Source organism: Aegilops tauschii, chromosome 2, assembly GCF_002575655.3.
Source record: "Aegilops tauschii subsp. strangulata cultivar AL8/78 chromosome 2, Aet v6.0, whole genome shotgun sequence".
Taxonomy (NCBI): Eukaryota; Viridiplantae; Streptophyta; class Magnoliopsida; order Poales; family Poaceae; genus Aegilops; species Aegilops tauschii.
The window spans coordinates 313,935,251-313,961,280 of NC_053036.3; positions in this window are offsets into that span (position 1 = coordinate 313,935,251).

Below are 26,030 nucleotides of genomic sequence, written 5' to 3' on the forward strand. Positions count from 1 at the left end.
TGGTTTATAAACTATTTTACTAGCCATAGATTCATCAAAATAAAGCAAACAACACACGAAAAACAGAATCTGTCAAAAACAGAACAGTCTGTAGTAATCTGTAACTAAAGCAAACTTCTAGAACTCCAAAAATTCAGGCAAAATATGAAGACCTAGACAATTTGTTGATTGATCAGCAGCAATTGGAATCAATATTTTATCACGTTCTGGTGATTTTTAACAATTATTTTCGTGAACAGAAAATTTCTGGAATTTTCTGCAAGATCAAATAACTATCATCCAAGAAGATCCTATAGGTTTAACTTGGCACAAACACTAACTAAAACATAAAAACACATCTAACCAGAGGCTAGATCAAATATTTATTCCTAAACAGAAGCAAAAAGCAAAAAACTAAAAATAAAATTGGGTTGCCTCCCAACAAGCGCTATCGTTTAACGCCCCTAGCTAGGCATAAAAGCAAGGATAGATCTAGGTATTGCCATCTTTGGTAGGCAATTCTTTAATTAGACATCTATTACCCTTAGGAGTTTCTTTCTTTTTATTAATTATCAAACTCATAGGCACAAAATCGAAAAATTCATTTGTAGCAAAAGGTTCCTTAATGATAGCAAAAAGATTGGGATGAATACTTATAGATTTGAGATCCGCGGTTTCCTTACTAGAGGATTCACCCTTGTTTTTAGGAACATACATAAGCTTGGAAATTTTAGTTGGAGGACTTGGAGTATTCTTTACGGAAGAAAAAGCGGTTCCCAAGTTGGTAATGATACCCTCAAGTTTATCAATTCTAGTGGAATCTTGATTTATGCTTTCATTAACTATGGGTTCCTTCTCCTTAATATTTTTCAAAGTGACTCCTACTTTAGATCCACATTGGGTAATTTGATTCTTTTTATCCAGATTTTCAATTAACCCTACGGTAGCAACTTTATTTTCAATAATTTCAAGTCTTTGCATTACATGCTCCAAAGTTAACATAGTTCCATTAACCAAAAGAGGTGGTGAGCCAGACAAATCTATCATGGCATTATAAGAATCAAAAGTATGGCTACCCAAGAAATTCCCTCCGGTAATGGTATCAAGGATATATCTGTACCAAGGAGTAGCGCCTACATAAAAATTGCGGAGAAGACCGGAAGTAGATTGCTTCCTGGTAGATCTATTTCGAGCATTGCAAATTCTATACCAAGCGTCTTTTAGATTTTCTCCCTCCCTTTGCTTAAAATTTAGAACTTCATTCTCGGGAGACAACGGAGAAGATAGAGGACTAGCCATAACGACAAAGCTAGCGGAAAAGAAGCAAACGGAAAGGAGAGGGCGAATAAAACAGCAAGGGTGAAGTGGGGGAGAGGAAAACGAGAGGCAAATGGCAAATAATGTAATGTGGGAGATAAGGGTTTGTGATGGGTACTTGGTATGTTGACTTTTGCGTAGACTCCCCGGCAACGGCGCCAGAAATCCTTCTTGCTACCTCTTGAGCACTGCGTTGGTTTTCCCTTGAAGAGGAAAGGGTGATGCAGCAAAGTAGCGTAAGTATTTCCCTCAGTTTCGAGAACCAAGGTATCAATCCAGTAGGAGGCCACGCACGAGCCCCTCGCACCTACACAAACAAATAAATCCTCGCAACCAACGCGATAAGGGGTTGTCAATCCCGTCACGGTCACTTACGAGAGTGAGATCTGATAGATATGATAGGATAATATTTTTGGTATTTTTATGATAAAGATGCAAAGTAAAATAAAAGCAAAGTAAATAACTAAGTGTTGGAAGATTAATATGATGGAAAATAGACCCGGCGGCCATAGGTTTCACTAGTGGCTTCTCTCAAGAGCATAAGTATTTACGGTGGGTGAACAAATTACTGGTGAGCAATTGACAGAATTGAGCATAGTTATGAGAATATCTAGGTATGATCATGTATATAGGCATCACGTCCGAGACAAATAGACCGACTCCTGCCTGCATCTACTACTATTACTCCACACATCGACCGCTATCCAGCATGCATCTAGAGTATTAAGTTCATAAGAACAGAGTAACGCTTTAAGAAAGATGAAATGATGTAGAGGGATAAACTCATGCAATATGATATAAACCCCATCTTGTTATCCTCGATTGCAACAATACAATATGTGCCTTGATGCCCCTACTGTCACTGGGAAAGGACACCGCAAGATTGAACCCAAAGCTAAGCACTTCTCCCATTGCAAGAAAGATCAATCTAGTAGGGCAAACCAAACTGATAATTCGAAGAGACTTGCAAAGATAACCAATCATACATAAAAGAATTCAGAAGATTCAAATATTGTTCATAGATAAACTTGATCATAAACCCACAATTCATCGGTCTCAACAAACACACCACAAAAGATGATTACATCGAATAGATCTCCACGAGAGAGGGGGAGAACATTGTATTGAGATCCAAAAAGAGAGAAGAAGCCATCTAGCTAATAACTATGGACCCGAAGGTCTGAGGTAAACTACTCACACATCATCGGAGAGGCTATGGTGTTGATGTAGAAGCCCTCCGTGATCGATGCCCCATCCGGCGGAGCTCCGGAACAGGCCCCAAGATGGGATCTCACAGGTACAGAAGGTTGCGGCAGTGGAATTAGGTTTTTGGCTCCGTATCAGGTAGTTTGGGGGTACGTAGTTATATATAGGAGGAAGAAGTACGTCGGTGGAGCAACATGGGGCCCACGAGGGTGGAGGGCGCGCCCCCTACCTCGTGGCTTCCTGGTTGATGTCTTGACGTAGGGTCCATGTCCTCTGGATCACGTTCGTTCCGAAAATCACGTTCCCGAAGGTTTCATTCCGTTTGGACTCCGTTTGATATTCTTTTTCTGTGAAACTCTGAAATAGGCAAAAAACAGCAATTCTGGGCTGGGCCTCCGGTTAATAGGTTAGTCCCAAAAATAATATAAAAGTGTATAATAAAGCCCATTAATGTCCAAAACAGAATATAATATAGCATGGAGCAATCAAAAATTATAGATACGTTGGAGATGTATCACTAGGCCATGGGATCGTTGACCGAGCGAGCTGGGAAGAGAGTGTTCTTCGTGCGCACCCTAGAGTTCGAACCTCTCAAGGGTCTGTGAGACCTGTAATCCGACATTTGGTGCGCCGGGTAGGGGTGCGCCGAAACCTCTCTTCCGTCGATCGACGCACCACTGCTCCACCGCCTCCATGGCTGATGCTCATCGGGCCCGCGCCGAGCGCCGGGCTGCTCTTGCTACCCGCGTCGCCCAGAAGGCGCCCGTCGCGGGCCTCCCCATCGCTCTCCGTCACCCGTTGCCAACGCCGCCACCGGCCCGGCAGGGAACGAGCAACAAGCCTCGTCGCTGCACCCCTCCGTGCGGCGGGATGGACGCACCGCCACCCCGTCGCTGACTCCGGCCGACTCATCGTCCCATGCTCGTCGTGGACCCGCGGATGCGCAGGCTGCTCTGCTCATGGCACGCGAGCTCCTACGTTACCGTCCCGTCGACGACCTCTATGAAGTTTGGCTGGACCGCATCCCCGAGCTCGTCAGCACCGCAAGGGGCTCTCCCGCACCATCCCTCTCGCTGCCTCGTCCGCCTTCGGCAGCGGGCGACGTAGCCCATGGAGCACCTCCACCACCTCCATATCAAGACATCACCCTCGCACCAAGACGCGCGGCCCCGCGGCGCAACCCACCGCGCAGGGCGCCCGCGCGTGAAGAAGGAAGCTGTCAGGAAATCCTGCGGCCGCAAGAAGACGCTCCTGCACTACCAGCACCACCATGTCAAGACCGTGCGCTGCCTGCGGCGGCACCACGTGGATGTCAAGACCAGGATCCACCTCCATGATGGGCTCCAGTGACCACCGCGGGCTGCCGCGCCTTCACCCCCGAGCTGCACAGCGTTGTCTGGCCTGGCAAGTTCAAGCCCGACCTGCCTCCGCGCTACGACGGCACCCCCGGCCCTAATGACTTCTTGCAGCTCTACGAGCTAAGCATCGAGGAGGCCAACGGCGACGAGAAGGTCATGGCAAACTGGTTTCCCATGGTTCTCAAAGATGGCGCGTGCTCGTGGCTCCTGAACCTGCCCGCGGGATCGATCTCCTCCTGGGGCGAGATGCGCGAGCGCTTCGTCGCCAACTTCCAAGGAACTCGCGACCACCCTCCTGCCACTGGTGACCTGCGATGCGTCAAGCATCAGCCAAGGGAGACCCTGCAGAAGTACATCCAACATTTCAACAGTGTTTGCCTCAAGATCCCCAAGGTGACGAACGAGGCCATCATCTCGGCATTCTCCGACGGCGTCCGTGATGTCAAGATGAAGGAGGAGCTCGCCATACACGAGGACCTGTGCATGGCTCTAGAGATGTTCAACATGGCGACCAAGTGCGCGAGAGCTGAGGAGGGACGCCTCTCCCTCCTCGAGCTTCCAGCTGCCGACCAGGAAGACAAGAAGGCCAAGACCAAGGAAGTGAAGCGCAAGGGGATGGCCGTGCTCGTGGCTGAGCCAGAAATGAAGCACGGCTGCGACCACCCAGAGTCATCCAAGGCCAACCACCCATTCTGCGCCTTCCACAACTTACACAACCACAACACCAACGACTGTCAGGAGCTCAGGGCCATCCGTGACGGGCGCTTTGGACGATTCCCCGAGCGCATTGACCGAGGCTACGGCCGTGCAGGAGGCAGAAGTGGAGGGCGCTGGGATGAACGCGGCCCCCGCCAGGAGTGGCGCGACTGACCTCGTGAGGGACCGATGGCAGGACCAGTCTCGCGAGGGTGCCTGGAGGGACCAGCCTCATGAGGACCGCCCTCAGGGCAACGTTGGCCTCCCTCCACTGCCGCCACCACCATGGAGGAAAGACGACCACCACTAGGACGAGGGGGTTGGGGGCTTCCAGGAGCCTTGTGCCATCGCTTGGATCTTGGCTGGCGCTCAGGCCCCAGCCTCTCAGCACATCTTCAAGCATTTCGCTCGTGAGGTGAACGCGGCCCTCCCCAGGCTCAAAGCCGCGCGCCCGCTCAGGTGGTCCAAGTACACCATCACCTTCAGCTCGTCTGACCAGCTCAAGTGCGCGGCAACTGTCGGCGCCCTCCCGATGCTCTGCTCGCCCATCATCAGCAATGTCCTTGTCACCAAGACCCTCATCGACGGCGGTGCAGGGCTCAATGTTCTCTCCGTCGAGATGTTCGACCGCCTCCAAGTGCCATATGATCAGCTGCAGCCAACCAAGCCCTTCTCGGGAGTGTCCTATAGCTCCACCACCCCGATAGGGCAAATCCGCCTCCCTGTCACCTTCGGTACCCGCGAAAACTACCGCACCGAGCTCATCAACTTTGACGTCGCCCATATTCGCCTTCCGTACAACGCCATCCTTGGGTATCCGGCCCTGGCCAAGTTCATGGCGGTGACCCATCATGGTTACAATGTCCTCAAGATGCCAAGGAGCTGCGGCGTCATCACGGTCGCTTGTGAGGAGAAGGATGCGGTGTGCTCTCTCGAGCGCGCCTAATAGGCTGCGGCGGCCGAAGACCCGGACAACGAAGGTGCCATCTACCCTCCTGACGCTGTCCCCAAGAAGAAGAAGCAGCTGCACTGCCAAGAGCCTCAGGAGAGTGGTGTTTCCAGTGGCACCACCTCAGGACATGCGCCCACGGATGGGGCGCCTCCCTCCCTCGCATAGGAAGGCACGCCCAGCGCCCTCCTCAGGCTGGGCTCGGGGGCTCCCTTTCGGAGGGCCACTGACTTAGTTAATGTCACGAGGGAGGCGCTCGGGCACCACGTGGAGGCATGCTTTACCGCACGCTTCCCTCATGAGGGCACAAGGCATGGAGTGCCTCGTGCTCAAGAGTTCATCACCAAGGCGACCGAGGAGCTTCGAGAGGCAAGAGCCATGCGCGGTGACCGCCGCCCACCACCTGGCGCAGCTCCTTGTCCTAGTGAGGGCAACGAGCTGTGCGTCTGCGTCAACATCCCAGGGCTCAACAAGGCCGCATTCCAGGAGCAGTTCTGGCCTTCGCGCATTGGTCGGTGCAAGGGTCCACCTCACAGCTATGTTCGCATGCCGTTCGGCCTGCCGAACGCAGCTGTCACCTTCCAACGCCACCAGCGGAGCTTTCTGGCGGCTCAGGAGGCCAGGCATCACACAGTCCTAGCGGAGATGGCGACGGTTCTTCATGAGCCTTCCGGGCCCCTAAAGCCTCCCGAGGCTCAGGACCCAGGCGACTCGTGAGGAGCAACTTCTTCAACATGCGTCTTAAGCTGCGTCAACATCCCTCAGGCAACGGTGCCAGGTGACTCTTTCCGGTTCATTCAGCTGGGGGCGCCCCTCGGGCAGCATTATCCCCAAGTCGCACGGGCATGTCCCTGCGACGTGTATCCTTTTGCATCTTTAATTCACCCTGTTGGGGGCGCCCCTCGGGCTGCATCATCCCCAGGCCGAGTGGGTCCATCCCTGCGGCATGTATCGTTCTTGCATTTATCCAAGCTAGCTTGCCTCCTACCATGAATTACTTTATGACTATCATCTACCAGTCCGGCACTTCGATGCCATGAACGGCGTGCGCCCTTGCGAACCCACCCACGACCGCCCCATGATTAAGGGCCGGCACGGCGTCTGTGCTCGGGTCCATCCCTGCAGCGTCGCTAAATCCAAGAGGCTGAGCTCTGGCTCGCGGGCAAGCTCCCGTGTACATCACCTCCCATGGTCCTTGGTGCTTGGTTCTCACATGAGCTAATCGCGGACGGATGAGCTAGGGCGCACGACCCGATGCCTCGCCACCATGGGAGTCGCGCGCCGGCTGTCTTTCTTTCGGATTTTTCGCATGAGAAGACTGGTCACGACGTCTGTGCTCGGGTCCGTCCCTGCAGCATCGATAAACCCAATGACTGAGCTCTGTCTGGCGGGCCGGCCCTGTTCATGTCACCTCCTAGGGTCGTTGGTGTTTGGCCTTCTCATGTGATCGCCTTAGGAGATTCATTCGGTGCAGGTTGTCTAACCATCTCGCAGGACCACCACAGCTGACAAGAATCAAGATCAGGCGCAACCCGCCTTGAGGTAGGGCCTCGTGAGTCCCGCGCTGGCTCACGAGTGCCCAGGCACACCTCGTCTAGCCCTACCGTGCAAGCCACATGTCAGGGCGGGGCTATAGAAGCCCCGTGGGTTCCACTCAGAGGGAGCCCCACCCCATGCACCAGTGGAAGCACCATGCTCCGCGCTGGCAGTCGACGCGGTCGAGGAGCGGCTATGCCCGTGCAAGTGCGGAAGCGCTATGCTCCGTGATGGTGATAAACAACTGGGGGTGGCCCCATGGCCGCATCAACCTCAGGGAGCCACCACACTCAGTGTCTAGCCTCTTCGCAACACTTTCCCCTCGGGAGAGTCATGCGAGGGGGCTGGGCACAGGGGGCTACGCTCAGGTCTTCCGTGGCGTACGGCACCTTGCCAGGTCCCCCGGACCTGGTAGTCGCGCCCCCTCCCGAGCAGGACCTCGGCGAGGACAAGTATGAAGGCCGATCCGTACGTCAAGGGGGACTCTTGAGCATTGCGGCTCAGGAGCTTAACTGGTCACGTAGCCCCTCACCCCTTGGTCTCATCCTGGTGATCCGGACGACCCAACGGCCGCTGAGGCATGCGCGGGACCGGGCCCTGCCACGCAGAACGCTAAGGCCTACTCTCGCATTCCCTTCCCGAGGGATGTTTGTACGTCAAGGGGGACTCCTGAGCATCGCGACTCAGGAGCCAAACTGGTCACGTAGCCCCTCACCCCTTGATCTCGTCCTGGTGATCCTGACGACCCAATGGCGACTGAGGTACGCGCGGGGCCGGGCTCTACTGACGCAGAACAGTAAAGCAACGGGAAGGAAATCGCGGAACCTTAACAAATTATTACAAGACATACTGTTCTTCAAATACCAAACACAAGTTTTAACGCCTCCATGAGGCACGGTGCATGTTGCAGGAAATAAAAGTGGAGGGAAGCGCCGCCAACAAGCCTCCTCTTCAGCCTTGGGCGCTGCCATCGCCTGCAAGGAGCGCCCCTTCGTCGACAACGTTCCCGTCGCCCGTGCCGTCTGCCGGGGCCACAGGGTCGACAGCACCATCAGCCAGGGGCACGGGGTCGACGGCGAGGAATTTCTCTAGCAGGGCCTCCACCTGATCCTTCACAGCTTCGGCGGCAGCCTCGCAGTGCTCCTCATCCACAGGCTCAAGCAGGGCGTCGAGGTCGACGTTGGGGTCGCGAAGATGAAGATGACTGAAGACACGCGTCAGAGCTGAGCAGAGAGCGCGTGGGCTTCCCCCTCCACCATGGGGCCGATCCCATCAACAACGCCCTCGAGCGTCGTGACAAGCCGAGGGAGCAGCTCGGCGGGGCCTTCCTCATCAGTCACCAGCGGCTTCTTCAAGCCCTTCCCGTAGAGCTCCCGCAGGGCCTCGCGGGACTTTAGCTCAAGGGATTTGAAGACCACACGATCTTCAACAAGAACCTTCGCCTTGGCTTCCAACTGGGCCTTTTCCGCCTCCACCTTCTTCTCCAGTTCCTCTAGGCGGCTGCGCTCTGCGGCCTGCACCCGCGCCGACTGCTCCAGCTCGGTGTCACGGTCGGCGACCGTGTCCTCTCGAGCCTTCATCTTCTCCTCCCACGCCTCGTGATGACGTGCCTTGACGGTGCGCTCATTGTGCATTGTCTCCAGCTCGGCCTCCGCCAACCGGCAGCGCTCTCTGGTAGCCTCAGCATCCTTCAGCGCCATGTCACGGGCAGCTGCGGCCAAGCCAGTGGCCCGCTCACCTTCCTCGGAGGCTTCTATGGCCTGGCTCAATGCCGCCCTGACAAACGCGTCAGATCGCAGCCACCCCGAGATCAACTCCAGGTGCCCCGACGCCAGGTGACGGTCAGCGCCTTGAAGGTCGTCCCAAAGCTGGGTCAGCACGGAAAGAGCCTCCTCCATAGCGTCAGGCGAGGTAGAAGAATCACGGCCCAGCGGCGTGATGGAAAGAGGAGGAGGCAGCATCGGTGCTGCGGCCTGCAGGTTGGCGGCAGCAGAAGTGGCCGGGGGCTCCTGAGCCTTCGGATCCTTAGCAGGCAAGCAGGGGGCAGGCGCCTCCGGAGCCGGCTTGGCCATGGAGATTACCTTCTACTGAGGTCGGGCTTCTGAATATCGGGAGGACGACCCGGCCGCTGAAGCACCGGAACTGCCACCGTCCTTCCGCACCATAGGTGTCGCGACCATGGCAGGCTACTGGGTCCCAAGGGATGTGGCCGTCACCTTCTTCTTCTTCACCGCCGGCGTCGGCCTGATAGTACAAGGGTGAGGCATCAACAAACTACGGCAAGAACAGGAACAAAAGATCAAGATGGAGCACTTACTGGTCCACAGCGGCGTACTCCCTCGCCGCCCTCTTCTGGAGCACCAAGCCCGAAGCCTTCGTAGGCTCGGGCACCGGCGTGCAAGCCCCATGGGCCGATAAGGGGACGACAGCTGGGTCCGCAGCAACGCCAGCCGGCGACAAAGCGGAGGCGCCCACGTCCCATCAATCACCACGCGTCAATCAAGGCTGTAGGCGGTTGGGGCCCGAGGCGCTCCGCACTTGCCCCTTGGCTTCGCCTCGAAGCCAAGTTCGAGCGCGCCTTGGGCCCGGGGGCTACTGTCGACGTCCTGGGAATGGGGGTGCCTGGACTTGCCTGCCTGCAGCTCGCGAGCGTGGCTCCATCAACGGCCCGGTACGGCCTAGCTTCAGCAGCAAAAAATCAAGACCCTCGCGAGGGGCCAAGCCTTGCGAGGCGGGCGATGCCAGGACCTCCCTGGGGGCAGCCTCACTAGGCTGGCTCCCGAGGTGCGGAGATATCTATGCAAGGGGCACCTTGCGAGGTTCCTGTGATGTGAGCCATGACGACCAATGTCGGGGGAAACGACACCTACGGGATCACGAGGAATCCCTTTTGCTACGGTTCGCGGGCGCGGGGCTGTGGAAAGAGCGGGATTGAGAGATCAACGCGGGGGGATTATCCAGGTTCGGGCTGCAAGTGATGCGTAATACCCTACTCCTGCTGGTTTCTGTTTATCTGGTGTTCTTGGACTAGCTACAAGGCGTGCAGGGTCCAAAAAGTCTAAATCCTCTCCCAGTATGCCGCGGGCCTCCTTCTATAGACAAAGGGGCTGCCACAGTGGCACACAGGAGGTGAAAAGCTATACAGTGGTCGAGTCTATCCTCTCGCACCATAGGACAAACGCATTTAATGCGCTGCCGACGTGCCCTTCTTGCTTTATCGGGGACGGCAAGGAAGCTCGTCCTAGCTGTTGCCGCCTCGCTTGGCTTCGACGCGCGTACGAACTGATGAGGCGGTAGTGCAACGTTTGCTGGCTGGCTGCTGAGTTGGTGCGGTGGCAGAGCCTTCATGAAGATATGTATGCCACCACGCAGGTGCTTCCTGAGTTGGCCTAGAGGCCACACGTCGCCACGCACGTGTTCGCCTGGTTGGTGGGCTGGCAGCTGCATGGGAACGGCGGCGGAGCTTTGGCAGATGTGGGCCTGGCTGCGGCCCCGCGGATGTCTTCGGCAAGAGTCTTGCCAGGGCCCCGGCAAGGGTCTTGCCGCGGCATTGTGGTCGTCACCGGCAAGGGTCTTGCCGGGGGTCTCGTGGGTATCCTCGGCAAGGATCTTGCCGAGGATCGTCGTCTTCTGGTTATCATCTAGTCTTGTATGCTTCTGGTCTTCACAAAGATCTACATGCCACCATGGAGGCGCCTCCCGAGCCTTGGTTCCAATGTGGTCGAGGGCGTCGGTACTCTCAGGCTCAAGGGTTGCAGCCCTGCTGGCGTTGGGTAAGTTGCCCCGACAAGGTTCTTGCTGGGGCTGTGGAGGCCGCCCCGGCAAGGGCCTTGCCGAGGGAGTCCACCTCGCCCTTCTGCTCTTTGTGTTTCAGGCTTGGCGTTGGTTCGCCCGTCTTGTGTCTTTGCTTCCTCTGCCCCACCAAGCATGGCCAGGGGCGTGGGGCTACGACTCCCCGCGCACAAGTAAAGGGGTGAAAAAGGGACCCCTACTTTTGTACACCGACAGGAGCCCCCGGGCCTGGGCCATATATAAGCGCGGGGCGTTATTGGGCCAGGCCCAGAACGGCCCGCGGGCGCGCGTGCGGCGGAGTTTTTACCGCAGTAACTCCCTTGCTCGTTGCGCTTCCCCACGACCCACGTCGAAGGCGCGACGTGGGGGTCATGCATGGGGCGGTTGCTGCCCCCATGCGTCACATCACGGTAAATGGTAAAGAGGCGGCCCGCGCCTTCCCCATAAACAGGAAAAACCGCAGGCGCGCTGCTCATTTACCCTCTGCGCCTCTTCCAGTCTCGGAACCGCCGTTCCTCTCTTCTTCCTTTGGGCGAAAGATTCAAAGATCTTGCCTCCGCTTGCTGCCGCTGCGCCCCCATTGCTCTTGATCCTCCGCCCCCTTCCAGCTGCCATGGCCCAAAACCAGCAGGGGCAAGGGAGCGGCCAAGGACGCCGGGGAGAGGGAGGCGCCAGAGAGCGAGTCGGCGGTGCGGCGGACGCAGCTCGCCTACTTCCCTTCGACGGTTGATGCAATCCACCTCATGAACTTCTTCTTGCCCCTGTGGGGGAGGGAGACGACGGGGCACCCTGCCACGCGCGTCGTCCCCGCCGAATTCGCCAAGGCCGGCCCAGATCGGTACCCCTTTTTCGTCGATTTCTTGTCTTGCGGGCTCTGCCCCCCTTTCTCTGATTTCTTCAACGACGTCATGCACACATACGGCTTCCATCTCCTGGATCTCATGCCGAATGCCGTGGCGTGCATGGCTCTCTTTGCCCACCTCTGCGAGGGCTTTGCCAAGGTGCTGCCTAGCAAGGCGCTCTGCCGCCACTACTTCTCCCCTTGCCTCCAACCAGGGGGCGCCATCTCTGGGAGCATCGCCTCGATCCCGAGGACCCAGGAGAAAGGCACGTACCCGGAGGGTTCCAGAAGGAGAGGTGGGAGGAGTGGCGGGGCCGGTGGTGCTGGATCGAGGAGAAGGACCCGCAGGAGTTCTGTCGGGTTCATCAGTGCCCCCCGACTCGCCGCGGGGACTGGAGCAACCTCAACCCCAACGACAAGAAGCTCTCGATCTCCACCACCAGGATCCATCGCCTCACCACGGCCGGGCTCACCCTCGAGATGATTGGGGCGGACTTCATCTATCGCCGAATCGCCCCGCTGCACAACAAGGGGAGGCCGGCCTGGGACTTCAGCAATGCGGCCGACGTCATGAGGCTTCGTCCTGGCCTGAAGCATAACTTCACGGTGATGGGGCACGCCCACTTCTTGTTGGGGAACGTAGTAATTTCAAAAAAATCCTACGCACACGCAAGATCATGGTGATGCATAGCAACGAGAGGGGAGAGTGTTGTCCACGTACCCTCGTAGACCGAAAGCGGAAGCGTTAGCACAACACGGTTGATGTAGTCGTACGTCTTCAGGATCCGATCGATCAAGTACCGAACGCACGGCACCTCCGAGTTCAGCACACGTTCAGCCCGATGACATCCCTCGAACTTCGATCCAGCCGAGAGTTGAGGGAGAGTTTCGTCAGCACGACGGCGTGGTGACGATGATGATGTTCTACCGACGCAGGGCTTCGCCTAAGCACTGCTACAGTATTATCGAGGTGGACTATGGTGGAGGGGGGCACCGCACACGGCTAAAAGATCAAACGATCAATTGTTGTGTCTCTAGGGTGCCCCCTGCCCCCGTATATAAAGGAGCAAGGGGGAGAGGTGCGGTCGGCCAGAAGGGGCACGCCAGGAGGAGTCCTACTCCCACCGGGAGTAGGACTCCCTCCCTTTTCCTTGTTGGACTAGGAGTGGAGGGGGAAAGAGGAGGGAGAGAGGAAGGAAAGGGGGGCGCCGCCCCCCTCTCCTTGTCCTATTCGGACTAGGGGGAGGGACGTGCGGCCCTGCCCTGGCTGCCTCTCCTCTCTTCCACTAAGGCCCACTATGGCCCATTAAGCCCCCGCGGGGTTCCGGTAACCTCCCGGTACTCCGGTAAAATTCCGATTTCACCTGGAACACTTCCGATATCCAAACATAGGCTTCCAATATATCAATCTTCATGTCTCGACCATTTCGAGACTCCTCGTCATGTCCGTGATCACATCCGGGACTCCGAACAACCTTCGGTACATCAAAACATATAAACTCATAATATAACTGTCATCGAAACTTTAAGCGTGCGGACCCTACGGGTTTGAGAACTATGTAGACATGACCGAGACACGTCTCCGGTCAATAACCAATAGCGGAACCTGGATGCTCATATTGGCTCCCACATATTCTACGAAGATCTTTATCGGTCAGACCGCATAACAACATACATTGTTCCCTTTGTCATCGGTATGTTACTTGCCCGAGATTCGATCGTCGGTATCTCAATACCTAGTTCAATCTCGTTACCGGAAAGTCTCTGTACTCGTTCCGTAATACATCATCCCGCAACAAACTCATTAGTTGCAATGCTTGCAAGGCTTAAGTGATGTGCATTACCGAGAGGGCCCAGAGATACCTCTCCGACAATCGGAGTGACAAATCCTAATCTCGAAATACACCAACCCAACAAGTACCTTCGGAGACACCTGTAGAGCACCTTTATAATCACCCAGTTACGTTGTGACGTTTGGTAGCACACAAAGTGTTCCTCCGGTAAACGGGAGTTGCATAATCTCATAGTCATAGGAACATGTCTAAGTCATGAAGAAAGCAATAGTAACATACTAAACGATCGAGTGCTAAGCTAACGGAATGGGTCAAGTCAATCACATCATTCTCCTAATGATGTGATCCCGTTAATCAAATGACAACTCATGTCTATGGCTAGGAAACATAACCATCTTTGATCAACGAGCTAGTCAAGTAGAGGCATACTAGTGACACTCTGTTTGCATATGTATTCACACATGTATTATGTTTCCGGTTAATACAATTCTAGCATGAATAATAAACATTTATCATGATATAAGGAAATAAATAATAACTTTATTATTGCCTCTAGGGCATATTTCCTTCAGTCTCCCACTTGCACTAGAGTCAATAATCTAGATTACACAGTAATGATTCTAACACCCATGGAGCCTTGGTGCTGATCATGTTTTGCTCGTGGAAGAGCCTTAGTCAACGGGTCTGCAACATTCAGATCCGTATGTATCTTGCAAATTTCTATGTCTCCCACCTGGACTAAATCCCGGATGGAATTGAAGCGTCTCTTGATGTGCTTGGTTCTCTTGTGAAATCTGGATTCCTTCATCAAGGCAATTGCACCAGTATTGTCACAAAAGATTTTCATTGGACCCGATGCACTAGGTATGACACCTAGATCGGATATGAACTCCTTCATCCAGACTCCTTCATTTGCTGCTTCCAAAGCAGCTATGTATTCTGCTTCACACGTAGATCCCGCCACGACGCTTTGTTTAGAACTGCACCAACTGACAGCTCCACTGTTCAATGTAAACATGTATACGGTTTGCGATTTAGAATCGTCCGGATCAGTGTCAAAGCTTGCATCAACGTAACCATTTACGATGAGCTCTTTGTCACCTCCATAAACGAGAAACATATCCTTAGTCCTTTTCAGGTATTTCAGGATGTTCTTGACCGCTGTCCAGTGATCCACTCCTAGATTACTTTGGTACCTCCCTGCTAGACTTATAGCAAGGCACACATCAGGTCTGGTACACAGCATTGCATACATGATAAAGCCTATGGTTGAAGCATAGGGAACATCTTTCATCTTCTCTCTATCTTCTGCAGTGGTCGGGCATTGAGTCTTACTCAACTTCACACCTTGTAACACAGGCAAGAACCCTTTCTTTGCTTGATCCATTTTGAACTTCTTCAAAACTTTGTCAAGGTATGTGCTTTGTGAAAGTCCAATTAACCGTCTTGATCTATCTCTATAGATCTTGATGCCCAATATATACGCAGCTTCACCGAGGTCTTTCATTGAAAAACTCTTATTCAAGTATCCCTTTATGTTATCCAGAAATTCTATATCAATTCCAATCAGCAATATGTCATCCACATATAATATCAGAAATGCTACAGAGCTCCCACTCACTTTCTTGTAAATACAGGCTTCTCCAAAAGTCTGTACAAAACCAAATGCTTTGATCACACTATCAAAGCGTTTATTCCAACTCCGAGAGGCTTGCACCAGTCCATAAATGGATCGCTGGAGCTTGCACACTTTGTTAGCTCCCTTTGGATCGACAAAACCTTCCGGTTGCATCATATACAACTCTTCTTCCAGAAATCCATTCAGGAATGCAGTTTTGACATCCATTTGCCAAATTTCATAATCATAAAATGCGGCAATTGCAAACATGATTCGGACAGACTTAAGCATCGCTACGGGTGAGAAGGTCTCATCGTAGTCAATCCCTTGAACTTGTCGAAAACCTTTTGCAACAAGTTGAGCTTTATAGACGGTAACATTACCGTCAGCGTCAGTCTTCTTCTTGAAGATCCATTTATTCTCAATTGCTTGCCGATCATCGGGCAAGTCAACCAAAGTCCACACTTTGTTCTCATACATGGATCCCATCTCAGATTTCATGGCTTCAAGCCATTTTGCGGAATCTGGGCTCACCATCGCTTCTTCATAGTTCATAGGTTCGTCATGGTCTAGTAACATAACCTCCAGAATAGGATTACCGTACCACTCTGGTGCGGATCTTACTCTGGTTGACCTACGAGGTTCAGTAATAACTTGATCTGAAGTTCCATGATCATCATCATTAACTTCCTCACAAATTGGTATAGGCGTCGCAGAAACTGGTTTCTGCGATGAACTACTTTCCAATAAGGGAGTAGGTACAATTACCTCATCAAGTTCTACTTTCCTCCCACTCACTTCTTTCGAGAGAAACTCCTTCTCCAGAAAAATTCCGAATTTAGCAACAAAAGTCTTGCCTTCGGATCTGTGATAGAAGGTGTACCCAACAGTCTCCTTTGGGTATCCTATGAAGACACATTTCTCCGATTTGGGTTCGAGCTTATTAGGTTGAAGCTTTTTCACATAAGCATCGCAGCCCCAAACTTTAAGAAACGACAACTTTGGTTTCTTGCCAAACCACAGTTCATAAGGCGTCGTCTCAATGGATTTTGATGGTGCCCTATTTAATGTGAATGCGGCCGTCTCTAAAGCATAACCCCAAAACGATAGCGGTAAATCAGTAAGAGACATCATAGATCGCACCATATCTAGTAAAATACGATTACGACGTTCGGACACACCATTACGCTGTGGTGTTCCGGGTGTTGGGGAACGTAGCAGAAATTCAAAATTTTCTAGGCATCACCAAGATCAATATATTGAGTTTACTAGCAACGAGAGGGAAGGAGTGCATCTACATACCCTTGTAGATCGCGAGCGGAAGCGTTCAAGAGAACGGGGTTGATGGAGTCGTACTCGTCGTGATCCAAATCACCGATGATCCTAGCGCCGAACGGACGGCACCTCCGCGTTCAACACACGTACGGAGCAGCGATGTCTCCTCCTTCTTGATCCAACAAGGGGGGAGGAGAGGTTGATGGAGATCCAGCAGCATGACAGCGTGGTGGTGGAAGTAGCGGGATTCCAACAGGGCTTCGCCAAGTGCTGCGGGAGGAGGGAGATGTGCCACGGGAGGGAGAGGGAGGCGCCAGGGCTTGGGGTTTTGCTCCCATGCGCCTCCCCACTATATATAGGGGTGGAGGGGGCTGGTTTCTTGCCCTCCAAGTCCATTGGGGCGTTGGAAAAGGTGGGGGAAAGAAATCCCATCATTTCCCTTCCCCACCGATTGTTATCCCCCTTTTTTAGGGATCTTGATCTTATCCCTTCGGGATATGATCTTATTCCTTCTAAGGTGGGATCTTGGTGCGCCTTGACTAGCGGTGTGGGGCCTTGCCCCAACTACCCACGTTCATGTGGGTCCCCCCATGCAGGTGGGCCCCACTTCGGAACCTTCTAGAACCTTCCCGGTACAATACCGAAAAATCCCGAACATTTTCCGGTGGCCAAAATAGGACTTCCCATATATAAATCTTTACCTCCGGACCATTCCGGAACTCCTCGTGACATCCGGGATCTCATCCGGGACTCTGAACAACTTTCGATTAACCGCATACTAATATCTCTACAACCCTAGCGTCACCGAACCTTAAGTGTGTAGACCCTACGGGTTCGGGAGACATGCAGACATGACCGAGACGACTCTCCGGTCAATAACCAACAGCGGGATCTGGATACCCATGTTGGCTCCCACATGTTCCACGATGATCTCATCGGATGAACCACGATGTCGAGGATTCAATCAATCCCGTATACAATTCCCTTTGCCAATCGGTACGTTACTTGCCCGAGATTCGATCGTCGGTATCCCAATACCTTGTTCAATCTCGTTACTGGCAAGTCACTTTACTTGTACCGTAATGCATGATCCCGTGGCTAACTCCTTAGTCACATTGAGCTCATTATGATGATGCATTACCGAGTGGGCCCAGAGATACCTCTCCGTCATACGGAGTGACAAATCCCAGTCTCGATTCGTGCCAACCCAACAGACACTTTCGGAGATACCTGTAGTGCACCTTTATAGCCACCCAGTTACGTTGTGACATTTGGTACACCCAAAGCATTCCTACGGTATCCGGGAGTTGCACAATCTCATGGTCTAAGGAAATGATACTTGACATTAGAAAAGCGCTTAGCAAACGAACTACACGATCTTGTGCTATGCTTAGGATTGGGTCTTGTCCATCACATCATTCTCCTAATGATGTGATCCCGCTATCAATGACATCCAATGTCCATGGTCAGGAAACCATAACCATCTATTAATCAACGAGCTAGTCAACTAGAGGCTTACTAGGGACATGTTGTGGTCTATGTATTCACACATGTATTACGGTTTCCAGTTAATACAATTATAGCATGAACAATAGACAATTATCATGAACAAGGAAATATAATAATAACCATTTTATTATTGCCTCTAGGGCATATTTCCAACAGTCTCCCACTTGCACTAGAGTCAATAATCTAGTTCACATCACCATGTGATTAACACTCAAAGTTCACATCGCCATGTGACTAATACCCAAGAGTTTACTAGAGTCAATAATCTAGTCCACATCACTGTGTGATTAACAGTCAATGAGTTCTAGGGTTTGATCATGTTATGCTTACGAGAGAGGTTTTAGTCAACGGGTCTGCAACATTCAGATCCGTGTGTGCTTTACAAATCTCTATGTCATCTTGTAGATGTAGCTACCACGCGCCACTTGGAACTATTCCAAATAACAGCTCTACTATACGAATCCGGTTTACTACTCAGAGTCATTCGGATTAGTGTCAAAGTTTGCATCGACTTAACCCCTTACGACGAACTCTTTTACCACCTCCATAATCGAGAAAATTCCTTTGTCCACTAGATACTAAGGATAAGTTCGACCGCTATCATGTGATCCATTCCTAGATCACTCTTGTACCCCTTGACTGACTCATGGCAAGGTACACTTCAGGTGCGGTACACCGCATAGCATACTGTAGAGCCTATGTCTAAAGCATAGGGGACGACCTTCGTCCTTTCTTTCTCTTCTGCCGTGGTCAGGTCTTGAGTCTTACTCAATACTCACACCTTGTAACACAGCCAAGAACTCCTTCTTTGCTGATCTATTTTGAACTCCTTCAAAATCCTGTCACGGTATGTATTCATTTGAAAGTACTATTAAGCGTTTTTGATCTATCCTTATAGATCTTGATGCTCAATGTTCAAGTAGCTTAATCCAGGTTTTCCATTGAAAAACACTTTTCAAATAACCCTGGATGCTTTCCAGAAATTCTACATCATTTCTGATCAACAATATGTTAACAACATATACTCATCAAAAATTCTATAGTGCTCCCACTCACTTCTTTGGAAATACAAGTTTCTCATAAACTTTGTATAAACCCAAAATCTTTGATCATCTCATCAAAGCGTACATTCCAACTCCGAGATGCTTACTCCAGTCCTTAGAAGGATTGCTGGAGCTTTGCATACTTGTTAGCATCTTTCAGGATTGACAAAACCTTCTGGTTGTATCACATACAACCTTTCCTTAAGAAAATCGTCGAGGAAACAATGTTTTGACATCCTATCTGCAAGATTTCATAAATAATGCAGTAACTGCTAATATAATTCCAACAGACTCTTAGCATCGCTACGAGTGAGAAAGTCTCATCGCAGTCAACTCCTTGTACTTGCCGGAGAACATCTTAACGACAAGTCGAGCTTTCTTAATGGTGACATATTTACCATTATTGTCTGTCTTCCTTTTAAAATCCATCTGCACCCAACAGCCTTACGACCATCAAGTAGTTCTTCCAAAGTCTATACTTTGTTTTTATACATGGATCCTTTCTCGGATTTTATGGCCTCGAGCCATTCGTCGGAATCTGGGCCCACCATCGCTTCTCCATAGCTCGTAGGTTCATTGTTGTCTAGCAACATGACTTGCAAGACAGGATTACGTACCACTCTGAAGTAGTACGCATCCTTGTCGTCCTACGAGGTTTGGTAGTGACTTGATCTGAAGTTTCATGATCACTATCATAAGCTTCCACTTCAATTGGTGTAGGTGCCACAGGAACAACTTCTTGTGCCCTGCTACACACTAGTTGAAGTGACAGTTCAATAACCTCATCAAGTCTCCAACATCCTCCCACTCAATTCTTTCGAGAGAAACTTTTCCTCGAGAAAGGACCTGTTTCTAGAAACAATCACTTTTGCTTCCAGATCTGAAATAGGAGGTATACCCAACTGTTTTGGGTATTCTATGAAGATGCATTTATCCGCTTTGGGTTCGAGCTTATCAGCCTGAAACTTTTTCACATAAGCATCGCAGCCCCAAACTTTTAAGAAACGACAGCTTAGGTTTCTCTAAACGATAGTTCATATGGTGTCGTCTCATCGGAATTGCGTGGTGCCCTATTTAAAGTAAATGCGGTTGTCTCTAATGCCTAACCCATAAACGATAGTGGTAATTCGAAAAGAGACATCATGGTATGCACCATATCCAATAGGGTGCAGTTATGATGTTCGGACACACCATCACACTATGGTGTTCCAGGCGGTATTAGTCGTGAAACAATTTCCACAATTTCTTAATTGTGTGCCAAACTCGTAACTCAGATATTCATCTCTATGATCATATCACAGACATTTTATCCTCTTGTCACGACGATCTTCAACTTCACTATGAAATTACTTGAACCTTTCAATAATTCAGACTTGTGTTTCATCAAGTAAACATACTCAGCATCTACTCAAATCATCTATGAAGCAAGAACATAACGATATCCACTGCATGCCTCAGCACTCATTGGACTGCACACATCAAAATGTATTACTTCCAACAAGTTGCTTTCTTGTTCCATCTTACTGAAAACGAGGTCTTTCAGTCATCTTGCCCATGTGGTATGATTTGCATGTCTCAAGTGATTCAAAATCAAGTGAGTCCAAACGATCCATCTGTATGGAGTTTCTTCATGCATATCTACCAATAGACATGGTTCGCATGTCTCAATCTTTTCAAAAACGAGTGAGTCCAAAGATCCATCTACATGGAGCTTCTTCATGCGTTTTATACCAATATGACTCAAATGGCAGTGCCACAATTATGTGGTACTATTTTATATCTTTTGGCATGAACATGTGTATCACTACGATGAGATTCAATGAACCATTCATTTTAGGTGCAAGACCATTGAAGGTATTACTCAAATAAACAGAGTAACCATTATTCTCCTTAAATGAATTACCGTATTGCGATAAACATAATCCAATCATGTCTATGCTCAACGCAAACACCAAATAACGATTATTTAGGTTTAACGCCAATGTCGATGGTAGAGGGAGCGTGCGATGTTTGATCACATCAACCTTGGAAACACTTCCAACACATATCGTCATCTCACCTTTAGCTAGTCTCCGTAGCCTTTTATTTCGAGTTACCAACACTTAGCAACCGAACCGGTATCTAATACCCTGGTGCTACTAGGAGTACGAGTAAAGTACACATTAATATAATGTATATCCAATATACTTTTGTCGACCTTGCCTGCCTTCTCATCTACCAAGTATCTAGGGTAGTTCTGCTTCAGTGACCGTTCCCCTCATTACAGAAGCACTTAGTCTCGGGTTTGGGTTCAACCTTGGGTTTCTTCACTAGAGCAGCAACTGATATGCCGTTTCATGAAGTATCCCTTCTTTCCCTTGCCCTTCTTGAAACTAGTGGTTTTACTAACCATCAACAATTGATGCTCCTACTTGATTTCTACTTTTGCGGTGTCAAACATCGCGAGTTGCTCAAGGATCACCATGTCTATCCCTGATATCTTTATAGTTCATCACGAAGCTCTAGTAGCTTGGTTGAAATGACTTTGGAGAACCATCACTATCTCATCTGGAAGACAACTCCCACTCGATTCAAGCGATTGTAGTACTCAGACAATCCGACCACATGCTCAACGATTGAGCTTTTCTCCCTTAGTTTGCAGGCTTAAGAAACTTGTCGGAGGTCTCATACCTCTTGACGTGGGCACTAGTCTGAAATCCCAATTTCAGTCTTTGGAACATCTCATATGTTCTGCGACGTTTCAAAAACGTCTTTGGCGCCTCAATTCTAAACCATTAGCATTACGCACTGAACTATCACGTAGTCATCAAAATGTGTATGTCAGATGTTCGCAACATCCACAGACGACGCTCGAGGTTCAGCACACCGAGCGGTGCATTAAGGACATAAGCCTTCTGCGCAGCAATGAGGATAATCCTCAGTTTACCGACCCAGTCCGCATAATTTCTACTATCAACTTTCAACTAAATTTTCTCTAGGAACATATCTTAGTAGAACTAAAGCGTAAGCTATGACATTATTTGCAAAGACCTTTTGACTATGTTCATGATAATTAAGTTCATCTGATTATTTAATGAACTCCCACTTAGATAGACATCCCTCTAGTCATCTAAGTGATACATCATCCGAATCGACTAGGCCGTGTCCGATCATCACGTGAGACGGACTAGTCATCATCGGTGAACATCTCCATGTTTATCGTATCTACTATATGACTCATGTTCGACCTTTCGGTCTCTTGTGTTCCGAGGCCATGTCTGTACATGCTAGGCTCGTCAAGTCAACCTAAGTGTTTTGCTTGTGTTCCGAGGCCATGTCTATACATGCTAGGCTCGTCAACACCCGTTGTATGCGAACATTAGAATCTATCACACCCGATCATCACGTGGTGCTTCGAAACAACGAACCTTCGCAACGGTGCACAGTTAGGGGGAACACATCTCTTGAAACTTTAGTGAGGGATCATCTTATTTATGCTACCGTCGTTCTAAGCAAATAAGATGTAAACATGACAAACATCACATGCAAATCATAAAGTGACATGATATGGCCAATATCATCTTGCGCCTTTTGATCTCCATCTTCGAGGCGCGGCATGATCACCTTCGTCACCGGCATGACACCATGATCTCCATCATCATGATCTCCATCATCGTGTCTTCATGAAGTTGTCTCGCCAACTATTACTTCTACTACTATGGCTAACGGTTAGCAATAAAGTAAAGTAATTACATGGCGTTTTTCATTGACACGCAGGTCATACAATAAATTAAGACAACTCCTATGGCTCCTGCCGGTTGTCATACTCATCGACATGCAAGTCGTGATTCCTATTACAAGAACATGATCAATCTCATACATCACATATATCATTCATCACATCCTTTTGGCCATATCACATCACATAGCATACCCTGCAAAAACAAGTTAGACGTCCTCTAATTGTTGTTGCATGTTTTACGTGGCTGCTATGGGTTTCTAGCAAGAACGTTTCTTACCTACACAAAAGCCACAACGGTGATATGCCAATTTCTATTTACCCTTCATAAGGACCCTTTTCATCGAATCTGATCCGACTAAAGTGGGAGAGACAGACACCCGCTAGCCACCTTATGCATCAAGTGCATGTCAGTCGGTGGAACCTGTCTCACGTAAGAGTACGTGTAAGGTCGGTCCGGGCCGCTTCATCCCACAATGTCGCCGAATCAAGATAAGACTAGTAACGGTAAGCAAATTGAACAAATCGTCACCCACAACTACTTTGTGTTCTACTCGTGCATAGAATCTACGCATAAACCTAGCTCTGATACCACTGTTGGGGAACGTAGCAGAAATTCAAAATTTTCTACGCATCACCAAGATCAATCTATGGAGTTTACTAGCAACGAGAGGGAAGGAGTGCATCTACATACCCTTGTAGATCGCGAGCGGAAGCGTTCAAGAGAACGGGGTTGATGGAGTCGTACTCGTCGTGATCCAAATCACCGATGATCCTAGCGCCGAACGGACGGCACCTCCGCGTTCAACACACGTACGGAGCAGTGACGTCTCCTCCTTCTTGATCCAGCAAGGGGGGGGAGAGGTTGATGGAGATCCAGCAGCACGACGGCGTGGTGGTGGAAGTAGCGGGATTCCAACAGGGCTTCGCCAAGCGCTGCGGGAGGAGGGAGATGTGTCACGGGAGGGAGAGGGAGGCGCCAGGGCTTGGGGTTTTGCTCCCATGCGCCTCCCCACTATATATAGGGGTGGAGGGGGCTGGTTTCTTGCCCTCCAAGTCCATTGGGGCGTTGGCAAAGGTGGGGGAAAGAAATCCCATCATTTCCCTTCCCCACCGATTGTTATCCCCCTTTTTTAGGGATCTTGATCTTATCCCTTCGGGATATGATCTTATTCCTTCTAAGGTGGGATCTTGGTGCGCCTTGACCAGGGGTGTGGGGCCTTGCCCCCACTACCCACGTTCATGTGGGTCCCCCCATGCAGGTGGGCCCCACTTCGGAACCTTCTAGAACCTTCCCAGTACAATACCGAAAAATCCCGAACATTTTCCAGTGGCCAAAATAGGACTTCCCATATATAAATCTTTACCTCCGGACCATTCCGGAACTCCTCGTGACGTCCGGGATCTCATCCGGGACTCCGAACAACTTTCGGTTAACCGCATACTAATATCTCTACAACCCTAGCGTCACCGAACCTTAAGTGTGTAGACCCTACGTGTTCGGGAGACATGCAGACATGACCGAGACGACTCTCCGGTCAATAACCAGCAGCGGGATCTGGATACCCATGTTGGCCCCCACATGTTCCACGATAATCTCATTGGATGAACCACGATGTCGAGGATTCAATCAATCCCGTATACAATTCCCTTTGTCAATCGGTACGTTACTTGCCCGAGATTCGATCGTCGGTATCCCAATACCTTGTTCAATCTCGTTACCGGCAAGTCACTTTACTCGTACCGTAATGCATGATCCCGTGGCTAACTCCTTAGTCACATTGAGCTCATTATGATGATGCATTACCGAGTGGGCCCAGAGATACCTCTCCGTCATACGGAGTGACAAATCCCAGTCTCGATTCATGCCAACCCAACAGACACTTTCGGAGATACCTGTAGTGCACCTTTATAGCCACCCAGTTACGTTGTGACGTTTGGTACACCCAAAGCATTCCTACGGTATCCGGGAGTTGCACAATCTCATGGTCTAAGGAAATGATACTTGACATTAGAAAAGCTCTTAGCAAATGAACTACACGATCTTGTGCTATGCTTAGGATTGGGTCTTGTCCATCACATCATTCTCCTAATGATGTGATCCCGTTATCAATGACATCCAATGTCCATGGTCAGGAAACCATAACCATCTATTGATCAACGAGCTAGTCAACTAGAGGCTTACTAGGGACATGTTGTGGTCTATGTATTCACACATGTATTACGGTTTCCAGTTAATACAATTATAGCATGAACAATAGACAATTATCATGAACAAGGAAATATAATAATAACCATTTTATTATTGCCTCTAGGGCATATTTCCAACACTGGGTGGCGTGAGTTGCGAAACTATTCCGCATTGTTTCAAATGAAGACCAAACTCATAACTCAAATATTCTCCTCCATGATCAGATCGTAGAAACTTTATTTTCTTGTTACGATGATTTTCAACATCACTCTAAAATTCTTTGAACTTTTCAAATGTTTCAGACTTATGTTTCATTAAGTAGATATACCCATATCTGCTTAAATCATCTGTGAAGGTGAGAAAATAATGATATCCGCCACGAGCTTCAACATTCATCGGACCACATACATCTGTATGTATGATTTCCAACAAATCTGTTGCTCTCTCCATAGTTCCGGAGAACGGCGTTTTAGTCATCTTGCCCATGAGGCACGGTTCGCAAGTACCAAGTGATTCATAATCAAGTGGTTCCAAAAGTCCATCAGTATGGAGTTTCTTCATGCGCTTTACACCGATATGACCTAAACGGCAGTGCCACAAATAAGTTGCACTATCATTATCAACTCTGTATCTTTTGGCTTCAATACTATGAATATGTGTATCACCACTATCGAGATTCAACAAAAATAGACCACTCTTCAAGGGTGCATGACCATAAAAGATATTACTCATATAAATAGAACAACCATTATTCTCTGATTTAAATGAATAACCATCTCGCATCAAACAAGATCCAGATATAATGTTCATGCTTAACGCTGGCACCAAATAACAATTATTTAGGTCTAAAACTAATCCCGAAGGTAGATGTAGAGGTAGCGTGCCGACCGCGATCACATTGACTTTGGAGCCATTTCCCACGCGCATCGTCACCTCGTCATTAGCCAATCTTCGCTTAATCTGTAGCCCCTGCTTCGAGTTGCAAATATTAGCAACAGAACCAGTATCAAATACCCAGGTGCTACTACGAGCATTAGTAAGGTACACATCAATAACATGTATATCACATATACCTTTGTTCACCTTGCCATCCTTCTTATCCGCCAAATACTTGAGGCAGTTCCGCTTCCAGTGACCAGTCTGCTTGCAGTAGAAACACTCAGTCTCAGGCTTAGGTCCAAACTTGGGTTTCTTCTCCTGAACAGCAAC